This window comes from Amblyraja radiata, chromosome 11 (assembly GCF_010909765.2).
Source record: "Amblyraja radiata isolate CabotCenter1 chromosome 11, sAmbRad1.1.pri, whole genome shotgun sequence".
NCBI classification, from domain to species: Eukaryota; Metazoa; Chordata; class Chondrichthyes; order Rajiformes; family Rajidae; genus Amblyraja; species Amblyraja radiata.
This window is the reverse complement of record NC_045966.1, coordinates 41988139-41999758: the sequence shown is the minus strand read 5'-3', so window position 1 is coordinate 41999758 and position 11620 is coordinate 41988139.

Genomic DNA, 11620 nt, shown 5'->3' with positions numbered 1-11620 from the left:
CTGCTCTTTTACAGCAAACACTTGGTTTGTTTTCATTACCACGCGTTAATTGGTTATGTTCTACAAAGTGGGTCTAATATCACAGCTGAATTATCTTTTTAATTAACGAGATGTTGGAGTCGTGGACAGTGGCAACATTTATTGTCCAGATATCTTCAAAAGGATGTAAAGCGGTGGAGGTGAGCGACATTGGTGAGGTAGCATGTTGAATGTACTCCCACAATGATGTAGGAGTTTGATCTGATGATAGGCTGGATCAAATGACCTGATCAACCTTAGGAGTAAATATCACCAGTAAACTTGACCTGGACCACTCATATCGGAGCAATGGTCAAGAAAGCATACCAATGCCTCTACTTACTTGGGAGACTTAGAATGTTTGGCATGTTCCCAACATCTCTCACAAACCTCTACAGATGCGCCATAGAAGGAATTTTATCGTAATGCATCGCAGCATGGTTTGGAAACAGCTCCAACCAAGACTCCAATTAATTCCAAAGAGTGGTGAACGTAGCCCAGACCATCATGCAAATCAACCCCTTCCGTTGAGTCTATCCACATTTCACACTGCCTCGACAAGGCCACCAGCATAATCAAGGACAAACCTCACCCTGGACACTCCCTCTTCTCCCCTCTCCCATCAGGCAAGAGTTACAGAAGTGTGAAAATGCACACCTCCAGATTCAGGGACAGTTTCTCCCAGTTATTAGGGAACCGAACGTCCTCTCACCAAATAGCGTTCCTAAGCTACAGTTTATCTCATCGGAGACCCTGAGATTATCTTTAATCGGACTTTACTGGACTTTATTTTGCACTAAATGTTTTCCCTTTTATCCTGTATCTGTACACTGTGGATGGTTCAATTGTAATTATGTATAGTCTTTCCACTCACGGTTAGCACGCAACAAACAACTTTTCACTGCACCTCGGTACATGTGATAATAAATTAAATTAAATAACTGGCTTGGCCTCATCCCAAACGCTAACCGTTTCCTGACTCGACATCCAGATGAAATTTTCACTGCCTGGAAGCTAGAAAATTCCCAGCATCCGGCGAGCCACGAATCGCGGTCAAGAGGAAACGTTTGCTGCTAGATCCTGAAAATATCTGAATTATTTCAGAGGTTGTAACTGCCTTGGAGCATTTTCAGCCAAAGAGCTTGTGCACGACAAGATGCATTACCACTCATACAAATCACAACTTCACTCATGTGGGTGGTTATTCTGTGGAACAGCGAGGGTCTCCAATATAATGCAAGAGCTCTATTTACTGTCTAATCACTGGATATTAAAAGCTCTCATTTTTATCAAAGGTAATAAAGTGACCATATCCAATTTGAATGACACATTCATCCACCACTGACAACTGACCCCTCACACACTCTCACCCTTTCCCCAGCACATTGTCCAAAGGTCTGCATTGGCCTTAAATATATTTGGCTCTGCCTTCACAGCCTTGTAGGGCAGAGACAGCCAGAAAGTCGTAAGTTTCTCAGAGGCGGCATACAGTGCATTCAGAAAGTATTCAAACCCCTTCACTTTTTCCACATTTTGTTACGTTACAGCCTTATTCTAAAATGGATTAAATTCATTTTTTTATCATCAATCTATACACATTACCCCATAATAAAAAAGTGAAAACAGGTGTTTAGAAATGTTTGCAAAGTAATTAAAACAAAGTAACTGAAATATCACATTCACATAAGTATTCAGACCCTTTACTCAGTACATTGTTGAGGCATCTTTGGCAGCGATCACTGCCTCAAGTCTTCTTGGGTATGATACTACAACCTTGGCACACCTGTATGTGGGTAATTTCACCCGTACTTCTCTGCCGAACCTCTCAAACTCTGTCAGATTGGATGGGGAGCGTCGATGCACAGTTATTTTCAGGTCCTTCCAGAAATGTTCGATCGGGTTCAAGTCCGGGTTCTGGCTGGGCCACTCAAGGACATTCACAGTCATGTCACAAAGCCACTCCTTCGTTGTCATGGCTGTGTGCTTAAAGTCGTTGTCCGTGAACCTCCACCCCAGTCTGAGGTCCTGAACGCTCTGGAGCAGGTTTTCATCAAGGATCTCTCTATACTTTGCTCCGGTCTTCTTTCCCTCGATCCTGACTAGTCTCCCAGTTCCTGCAGCTGAAAAATATCCCAACAGCATGATGCTGCCACCACCATGCTTCACCGTAAGTATGGTATTGGCAAGGTGATGAGCGGTGCCTGGTTTCCTCCAGACGTAACGCTTGGCTTTCAGGCCAAAGAGTTCAATCTTGGTTTCATCAGACCAGAGAATCATGTTTAGGTGCGTTTTGGCAAACTCCAGGCAGGCTGTCATGTGCCTTTTACTGAGGAGTGGCTTCCGGCTGGGCACTCTACCAGAAAGGCCTGATTGATGGAGTGCTGCAGATATAGTTGTACTTCTGGAAGTTTCTCCCATGTCCACAGAGGAACTCTGGAGCTCTGTCAGAGTGACCATCAGGTTCTTGGTCACATCGTTGACCAAGGCCCTTCTCCCCCGATTGCTCAGTTTGGCCGGGCGGCCAGCTCTATGAAGAGTCCTGGTGGTTCCAAAGTTCTTCCATTAAAGATTGACGGAGGCCGCTGTGCTCTTTTGGACCTGCAATGCTGCAGAAATTGTTTTATACCCTTCCCCTGATCTGTGTCTCGAAACAATCCTGTCTCATTGAAACATAGAAAATAGGTGCAGAAGTAGGCCATTTGGCCCTTCGAGCCTGCACCGCCAATCAATATGATCATGGCTGATCATCCAACTCAGTCTCCTGTACCTACCATTTCTCCATACCCCCTGATACCTTTAGCCACAAGGGCCACATCTAACTTCCTCATAAATATAGCCAATGAACTGGCCTCAACTACTTTCTGTGGCAGAATATTCCAGAGATTCACCACTCTGTGTGAAAAATGTTTTTCTCATCTCGGTCCTAAAAGATTTCCCCCTTATCATTAAACTGTGACCCCTTGTTCTGGACTTCCCCAACATAGGGAACAATCTTCCTGCATCTAGCCTGTCCAACCCCTTAAGAATTATGTACGTTTCTATAAGATCCCCCCTCAATCTTCTAAATTCTAGTGAGTACAAGCCGAGTCTATCCAGTCTTTCTTCATATGAAAGTCCTGACATCCCAGGAATCAGTCAGGTGAACCTTCTCTGTACTCCCTCTATGGCAAGAATGTCTTTCCTCAGATTAGGAGACCAAAACGGTACACAACACTCAAGGTGTGGTCTCACCAAGACCCTGTACAACTGCAGTAAAACCTCCCTGCTCCTATACTCAAATCATTTTGCTATGAATGCTAACATACCATTTGCTTTCTTCACTGCCTGCTGCACCTACATGCCTACTTTCAATGACTGGAGTACCATGACACTCAGGTCTTGTTGCATCTCCCCTTTTCCTAATCGGCCAACATTCAGATAATAGTCTACTTTCCTGTTTTTGCCACCAAAGTGGATAACCTCACATTTATCCACGTTATACTGCATCCGCCATGCATTTGCCCACTCACCCAGCCTCTCCAAGTCACCTTGCAGTCTCCTAGCATCCTCCTCACAGCTAACACTGCCCCCCAGCTTCGTGTCATCCGCAAACTTGGAGATGTCTCGGAGGCCTACGGACAATTCCTTCGTCTTCATGGCTTGGTTGTTGCTCTGACATGCACTGCCAACTGTGGGATCATATATAGACAGGTGTGTGCCCTTCCAATTCATGTACAATCAATTTAATTTACCACAGTGGACTCTAGTCAAGTTGTAGAAACATCTCCAGGATAATCTTTGGAAACAGGATGCACCTAAGCTCAATTTTGAGTGTCATAGCAAAGGGTCTGAATACTTATGTAAATGTGATATTTCAGTTACTTCGTTTTAATTACTTTGCAAAATTATCTAAACACCTGTTTTCACTTTTTTATTATGGGGTATTGTGTGTAGATTGATGATAAAAATGAATTTAATCCATTTTAGAATAAGGCTGTAACGTAACAAAATGTGGAAAAAGTGAAGGGATCAGAATACTTTCTGAATGCACTAGTAGCACAGCGATAGAGTTGCTGCCTTACAGCGCCAGAGACCCAGGTTCGATCCTGACTACGGGTGCTGTCTGTATGGAGTTTACACCTTCTCCCCGTGACCTGTATGGGTTTTCTCCAGGTGCTGTGCTTTCCTCCCACAATCCAATGATATACAGGTTTGTAACTTAATTGGCTTGGTAAAATTATAAAATTGTCTATCGTGTGTGTAAAATGGTGTGCGGGGATTACTAGTTGGAGTGGACTCGGTGGGCCGAATGGCCTGTTTTCGCACTGTATCTCTAAAATAATCTAAAATAAATATATTTATTTTTGCCGTCAACGGGTGATGCTATTATTTACTAGACCAAGTGCAGACCCGTTGGGTCTGTTCCCCCAACGTGCGGTTGTGGGGGGAAGAGGCGGAATTCAGCGTCACATACACTAACTATCCCCCCCCCCCTTGCACTCACGTCTAGAGGGGGGGGGGGGGCAGGGGTAGCGAGTGAGGTCAGAGAGAGAAGAGGCAGAGAGAGACAGAGACACAGAGAGAGGGGCAATACGGAGAGGGGGGTGGAGAGGAGGAGAAGAGGGAGGGTGGGTGAGGGGGGAAAGGTGGGGGAGGAGGGGAGGAGCGAGAGGGTGAGAGTGAAGGGGAGAGAGAGGGGGTGCTGAGAGGGGGGTGAGGTGGGGAGCAGGGAGGGTTGAGGGAAGAGGGTAGGGGGTGTGGAGTGTAGGGGGTGAGGAGGGGAGGGGGTTTAGAGGAGGGAGGGAGGGTGGGGGAGGGGATGGGGGGAGGAGGGGAGAGAGGGGGAGGGGGAGGGGGGGGAGAGGGGTGCTGAGAGGGGGGTGAGGGAAGGGGGAGAAGTGGGGAGCAGGGAGGGGGAGGGGGGTGGAGGGAAGGGGGTAGGGGTGTGTGGAGGAGAGGGGGGTTTAGGGGATGGACGGTAGGGGAGGGGAGGAGGGGGAGAAAAAGAGGGGAGAGAGAGGAGAGGGGGGAGAGGAGAGGGGGGAGAGGATAGTGGGGGAGGAGAGGAGAGGGGGGGAGGAGAGGAGAGGGGGGAGGAGAGGAGAGGGGGGAGGAGAGGAGAGGGGGGGGGAGAGGAGAGGGGGGGAGGAGAGGAAAGGGGGGAGAGAAGAGGGGAGAGGGGGGAGAGGAGAAGGGGAGAGGAGAGGGGGGGAGAGGAGAGGGGGGGAGAGGAGAGGGGAAGAGAGGAGAGGGGGGGAGATGTGGGGAGAGAGGAGGGGAGCGAGAGAGAGAAAGCGAGAGAGACAGGGGGCGAGAGAGAGAGAAAGAGAGAGGGATTGGGACAGAGAGAGGTGGGGGGAGAGAGAGAGAGAGTGCCTTTTTACTTCAACCCAAACAACCATTTGCAGGCAGTGCTTTTTTACTTCAAACTAACCATATTTTCATTTTCAAACCACATTAAGGGTACTCACAGTTGTGTAGACATTTGTTCATTGTCATTCAGAGCTCAGAGTGACCTCCATCTTGCAGAGACTGATTGAGGCACACCACTTCCTGGTTTTATAGTCCCTCCCCCTCCCTCCAGCAGGGGCAGCAGAGAGAATGGTGAATTTTATTTAAACATTAATTTCGCTCTGATTTTTCATCGGTGGGAAAAATACTCTGGTCCAGGAAGGCAGACGTGGGCTCTGATCGAGGTGGCCAAAAATGACGGCCGTAGGTGGCGGCGTTCTCTCGGAAATCGCAGCAAAGTGGGCCAAAAACGGTCGATATCAGACTTTTAGTAATATAGATAGATAAAGAGTGCTGAGAAAATTTGAGAATGTTGCCTAGACGATGAGCTATGGGAAAAGATTGAGCAGGCTCAGACTATTATTTGGAACATAGGAGGCTAAGAAGGAATCATATAGAGGTGTATAAAATCATCATGAGAATGGTTGCCTTGCCAACAGTCTCTGATGCTTCTTTATTGTTTTTTAGTGTGTGTTAAATGTATTTTTTTAGCGTTCTTTAGCTTGTTTTATGTGGGGGGTTGGGGGAAACTTTTTTAAATCTCTTACAATGACGGAGATGTGATTCTTTTACAAACATTATCTTTGTCCACACTGCGGCCTAACATCGAGGAGTTGGCAGCATTTGCTCGAGACTGACTTTAGGAGCTCCAACTGCGGGAGCATGCAAACTTACCATCGTGGAGCTCGCGATCCCTGTCGGGGATGGACTTTGGAGCTCCAACCATGGGAGCCTGCGGACTTAACATCATGGAGCTCGTGGTCCCTGGTTAGAATCCGACTTCGGGAGCTCCAAGCCACAGGAACTTCGACCGCTCCGAAGCGGGAGCTTCGACTGCGCTGACGTGGGAGCTTCGACCGCCAGCTGCGGGAGCTTCGATCACCCCGACTGCAGATGGGTTGACTGCCCCCACCACGGGAGAATAAAGAGAAGGAAAATTAGACTTTATTGCCTTCCATCACAGTGAGGAATGCGGGGAAGATACGGGACCTGAACGTGTGGCTGAGGAACTGGTGCACGGGGGCAGGGATTTAGATTCTTAGATCACTGGGATCTGTTTTGGGGTAAGGGGGAACTGTACAAAAGGGACGGATTGCATCTTAACAGGTGTGGGACCAGCATTCTGGCAGGCAGGTATGCCACTGCTACACGGGTGGTTTTAAACTGAATGGGGTGTCGAATGGGCTAGTGGAGGATGGAGTTAAAGGGAAAGGGTTTCTTAAATGTGTGAGCGTAGAGACAGAGGGGTGTAAAATGAGGGTAGAAGCAATAGGTAGCAAGGTGAAAAGTAAAAGTGGCAGGCCGGAAAATCCAGGGCAAAAATCAAAAAGGGCCACTTTTCAACAAAATTGTATAAGGGGTAAGAGTGTTGTAAAAACAAGCCTGAAGGCTTTGTGTCTCAATGCAAGGAGCATTCGTAATAAGGTGGATGAGTTGAATGTGCAGATAGCTATTAATGACTATGATATAGTTGGGATCACGGAGACATGGCTCCAGGGTGACCAAGGCTGGGAGCTGAACATCCAGGGATATTCAATATTCAGGAGGGATAGAGAGAAAGGAAAAGGAGGTGGGGTAGCGTTGCTGATTAGAGAGGAGATTAACGCAATGGAAAGGAAGGACATTAGTTTGCAGGATGTGGAATCGGTATGGGTAGAGCTGCGAAACACTAAGGGGCAGAAAACGCTGGTGGGTGTTGTGTACAGGCCACCTAACAGTAGTAGTGAAGTTGGAGATGGTATCAAACAGGAAATTAGAAATGCGTGCGACAAAGGCAAAACCGTTATAATGGGTGACTTCAATCTACATATAGATTGGGTGAATCAAATTGGCAGGGGTTCTGAGGAAGAGGATTTTTTGGAATGTATGCGGGATAGTTATCTAAATCAACATGTAGAGGAACCAACGAGAGAGCAGGCTATTTTAGACTGGGTATTGAGTAATGAGGAAGGGTTAGTTAGCAGTCTTGTTGTACGTGCCCCCTTGGGCAAGAGTGACCATAATATGGTTGAGTTCTTCATTAGGATGGAGAGTGACATTGTTAATTCAGAAACAATGGTTCTGAACTTAAAGAAAGGTAACTTTGAGGGTATGAGACGTGAATTGGCCAAGATTGACTGGCAATTAATTCTAAAAGGGTTGACGGTGGATATGCAATGGAAGACATTTAAAGACTGCATGGATGAACTACAAAAATTGTTCATCCCAGTTTGGCAAAAGAATAAATCATGGAAGGTAGTGCATCCGTGGATAACAAGGGAAATCAAGGATAGTATCAAAGCGAAGGATGATGCGTACAAATTAGCCAGAAAAAGCAGCATACCGGAGGAGTGGGAGAAATTCAGAGACCAGCAGAGGAGGACAAAGGGCTTAATTAGGAAAGGAAAAATAGATTATGAAAGAAAACTGGCAGGGAACATAAAAACTGACTGCAAAAGTTTTTATAGATATGTGAAAAGAAAGAGATTAGTTAAAACAAATGTAGGTCCCTTGCAGTCAGAAACAGGTGAGTTGATCATGGGGAACAAGGATATGGCAGACCAATTGAATAACTACTTTGGTTACGTCTTCACTAAGGAAGACATAAATAATCTGCCGGAAATAGCAGGGGACCGCGGGTCAAAGGAGTTGGAGGAATTGAGTGACATCCAGGTTAGCCGGGAAGTGGTGTTGGGTAAATTAAATGGATTAAAGACCGATAAATCCCCAGGGCCAGATAGGCTGCATCCCAGAGTGCTTAAGGAAGTAGCTCCAGAAATAGTGGATGCATTAGTAATAATCTTTCAAAACTCTTTAGATTCTGGAGTAGTTCCTGAGGATTGGCGGGTAGCAAACGTAACCCCACTTTTTAAGAAGGGAGGGAGAGAGAAAACGGGGAATTACAGACCAGTTAGTCTAACATCGGTAGTGGGGAAACTGCTAGAGTCAGTTATTAAAGATGGGATAGCAGCACATTTGGAAAGTGGTGAAATCATTGGACAAAGTCAGCATGGATTTACAAAAGTTAAATCATGTCTGACGAATCTTATAGAATTTTTCGAGGATGTAACTAGTAGCATGGATAGGGGAGAACCAGTGGATGTGGTGTATCTGGGCTTCCAGAAGGCTTTCGACAAGGTCCCACATAAGAGATTAGTTTACAAACTTAAAGCACACGGCATTGGGGGTTCAGTATTGATGTGGATAGAGAACTGGCTGGCAAACAGGAAGCAAAGAGTAGGAGTAAACGGGTCCTTTTCACAATGGCAGGCAGTGACTAATGGGGTACCGCAAGGCTCAGTGCTGGGACCCCAGCTATTTACAATATATATTAATGATCTGGATGAGGGAATTGAAGGCAATATCTCCAAGTTTGCGGATGACACTAAGCTGGGGGGCAGTGTTAGCTGTGAGGAGGATGCTAGGAGTCTGCAAGGTGACTTGGATAGGCTGGGTGAGTGGGCAAATGTTTGGCAGATGCAGTATAATGTGGATAAATGTGAGGTTATCCATTTTGGTGGCAAAAACGGGAAAGCAGACTATTATCTAAATGGTGGCCGACTAGGCAAAGGGGAGATGCAGCGAGATCTGGGTGTCATGGTACACCAGTCATTGAAAGTGGGCATGCAGGTGCAGCAGGCAGTGAAGAAAGCGAATGGTATGTTAGCTTTCATAGCAAAAGGATTTGAGTATAGGAGCAGGGAGGTTCTACTGCAGTTGTACAGGGTCTTGGTGAGACCACACCTGGAATATTGCGTACAGTTTTGGTCTCCAAATCTGAGGAAGGACATTATTGCCATAGAGGGAGTGCAGAGAAGGTTCACCAGACTGATTCCTGGGATGTCAGGACTGTCTTATGAAGAAAGACTGGATAGACTTGGTTTATACTCTCTAGAATTTAGGAGATTGAGAGGGGATCTTATAGAAACTTACAAAATTCTTAAGGGGTTGGACAGGCTAGATGCAGGAAGATTGCTCCCGATGTTGGGGAAGTCCAGGACAAGGGGTCACAGCTTAAGGATAAGGGGGAAATCCTTTAAAACCGAGATGAGAAGAACTTTTTTCACACAGAGAGTGGTGAATCTCTGGAACTCCCTGCCACAGAGGGTAGTCGAGGCCAGTTCATTGGCTATATTTAAGAGGGAGTTAGATGTGGCCCTTGTGGCTAAGGGGATCAGAGGGTATGGAGAGAAGGCAGGTACGGGATACTGAGTTGGATGATCAGCCATGATCATATTGAATGGCGGTGCAGGCTCGAAGGGCCGAATGGCCTACTCCTGCACCTAATTTCTATGTTTCTATGTTTCTATGAATCTGCTGTGGTGGATGTTTATGTTAACTTTTATGTAGTGGTGTGTCTTGTTCCTTTTTAGTATGGCTGTATGGTAATTTGAGTTTCACTGTACCTTAATCTGTACATGTGACAATAAACTGACCTTTGAAGAGGCAGCGCAGTGGCACAACAGTAGAGTTGCTGCCTCACATCGCTAGAGGTACAAGTTCAATCCTGACCTTGGGTGCTGTCTGCCTGTGGAGTATGCAAGTTCTGCCTGTGACTGTGTGGGTTTCCTCTTGGTGCTCCAGTTTCTGCCCACATTCCAAAGACGTGTGGGTTAGTAAGTCTGGCTAAACTGGCCCTCTAGAAATTGCCTCTAATGTGTAGGGAGTGAATAAGAAAGTGGGATAACATAGAACTAGTGCGAACGGGTGATCGATGGTCAGGATGGACTTGGTAGGCTGAAATGCCTGTTCCATGCTGTTTCTCTAAATTTAAACTAAAATGCTATGTCCACATTTAGTTCAACTAATCTGTAACTTCCATGTCTTCTCTTCCTTCTAATTGCAACTTGTCCCGTATACCAATGGAGCAATTGAGTGCAATTAGCAGACAGCAATGGTTAGCGGTGACAGATCACATCATATCCACAAGATATTTTCAGCAGCTTCAGTTGGTTCTACTGAGCTGCCTTTTCAGCTGGGATGATGCTTCATGCATCAGCAATTATGTTGCTTGGCGCTTACTATGGTAATTATAGCTTTGTTGAAAGCTATACGGACACTGTTCACACAACAGAGTATATATTATTTATATATATATTTGTTTATATTTATATATCTATCTATCTATATATATATATATATATCTTTGTGTGTGTGTGTGTGTGTGTGTGTGTGCGTGTGCGTGTGCATGTGCGTGTGCGTGTGCGTGTCTGTGTAGCTGGCTCAGTAAGTGCATCCACAGGTCTGCGAGGTTGTAAAAACACAGACCAGATATTTTCCAGGGTTTTTTGTTTGCTGCTTAACATTCTCACCAGAAGCAGCAGATTGTGGCAATTTGAAATGAAGTGGAAAATTCCGGAGGTTCTCAGCAGGTGGCAGCACCGTTACCTTAGGGGTCAATGGATTGATGGGTCATCAAGCTGAAATTATAAACATTTTTTGCCAAGAGTCAAGAGTGTTTTATTGTCATGCGTCCCGAAACAGAACAATGAAATTCCTATTTCCAGCATCACAACAGATATGCTGTGTAAAAAAGTTTGTTGACTCTATAGAGCAAGTTTTTCTGCGCTGGCTGGTGGGTATATGAAATAAGCTGATGGAGGATGTGGTTGAGGCAGGTTCAATAACGACATTTAAGGGTGATTCTACAGTAAGTGTCGACTTTGAAATTTCTGGAAACCCAATTATAAAACTTAATTTTTTGCAACTTTGAATGCTGTTTCACATAGATGAACATCTAAACTATGGGAAAAATATGTTGGTGCAATCTTGTAGAGAATTTAATTTATTTTTTCCTCTTCTTTTTCCAGGTTGCCCATTGCATTCAGTCATATCCGTCACATTTTTATGATGAAAAACACTGTAAAATATAACTGATTTAAGAATATAAAATCTAATTTTGGCCGCAGCCTTTCAAATTATAGAGTATCTGTCAAATAAACCACCAAAAAAAAACTTTTTTCTGTCTAACACATTGATTGTAAACCTGCGTAACAATTTACTGCCGAGAAAAGTGGTGATTTTCAGCAAGAATCGTAACTGTCACATAACTTTTCAAGACAAGTGTGCTTTATTGTTATATGTTCCAGACGGGACAATTAAATTCTTACTTGCTGCAGCACAACAGAATATG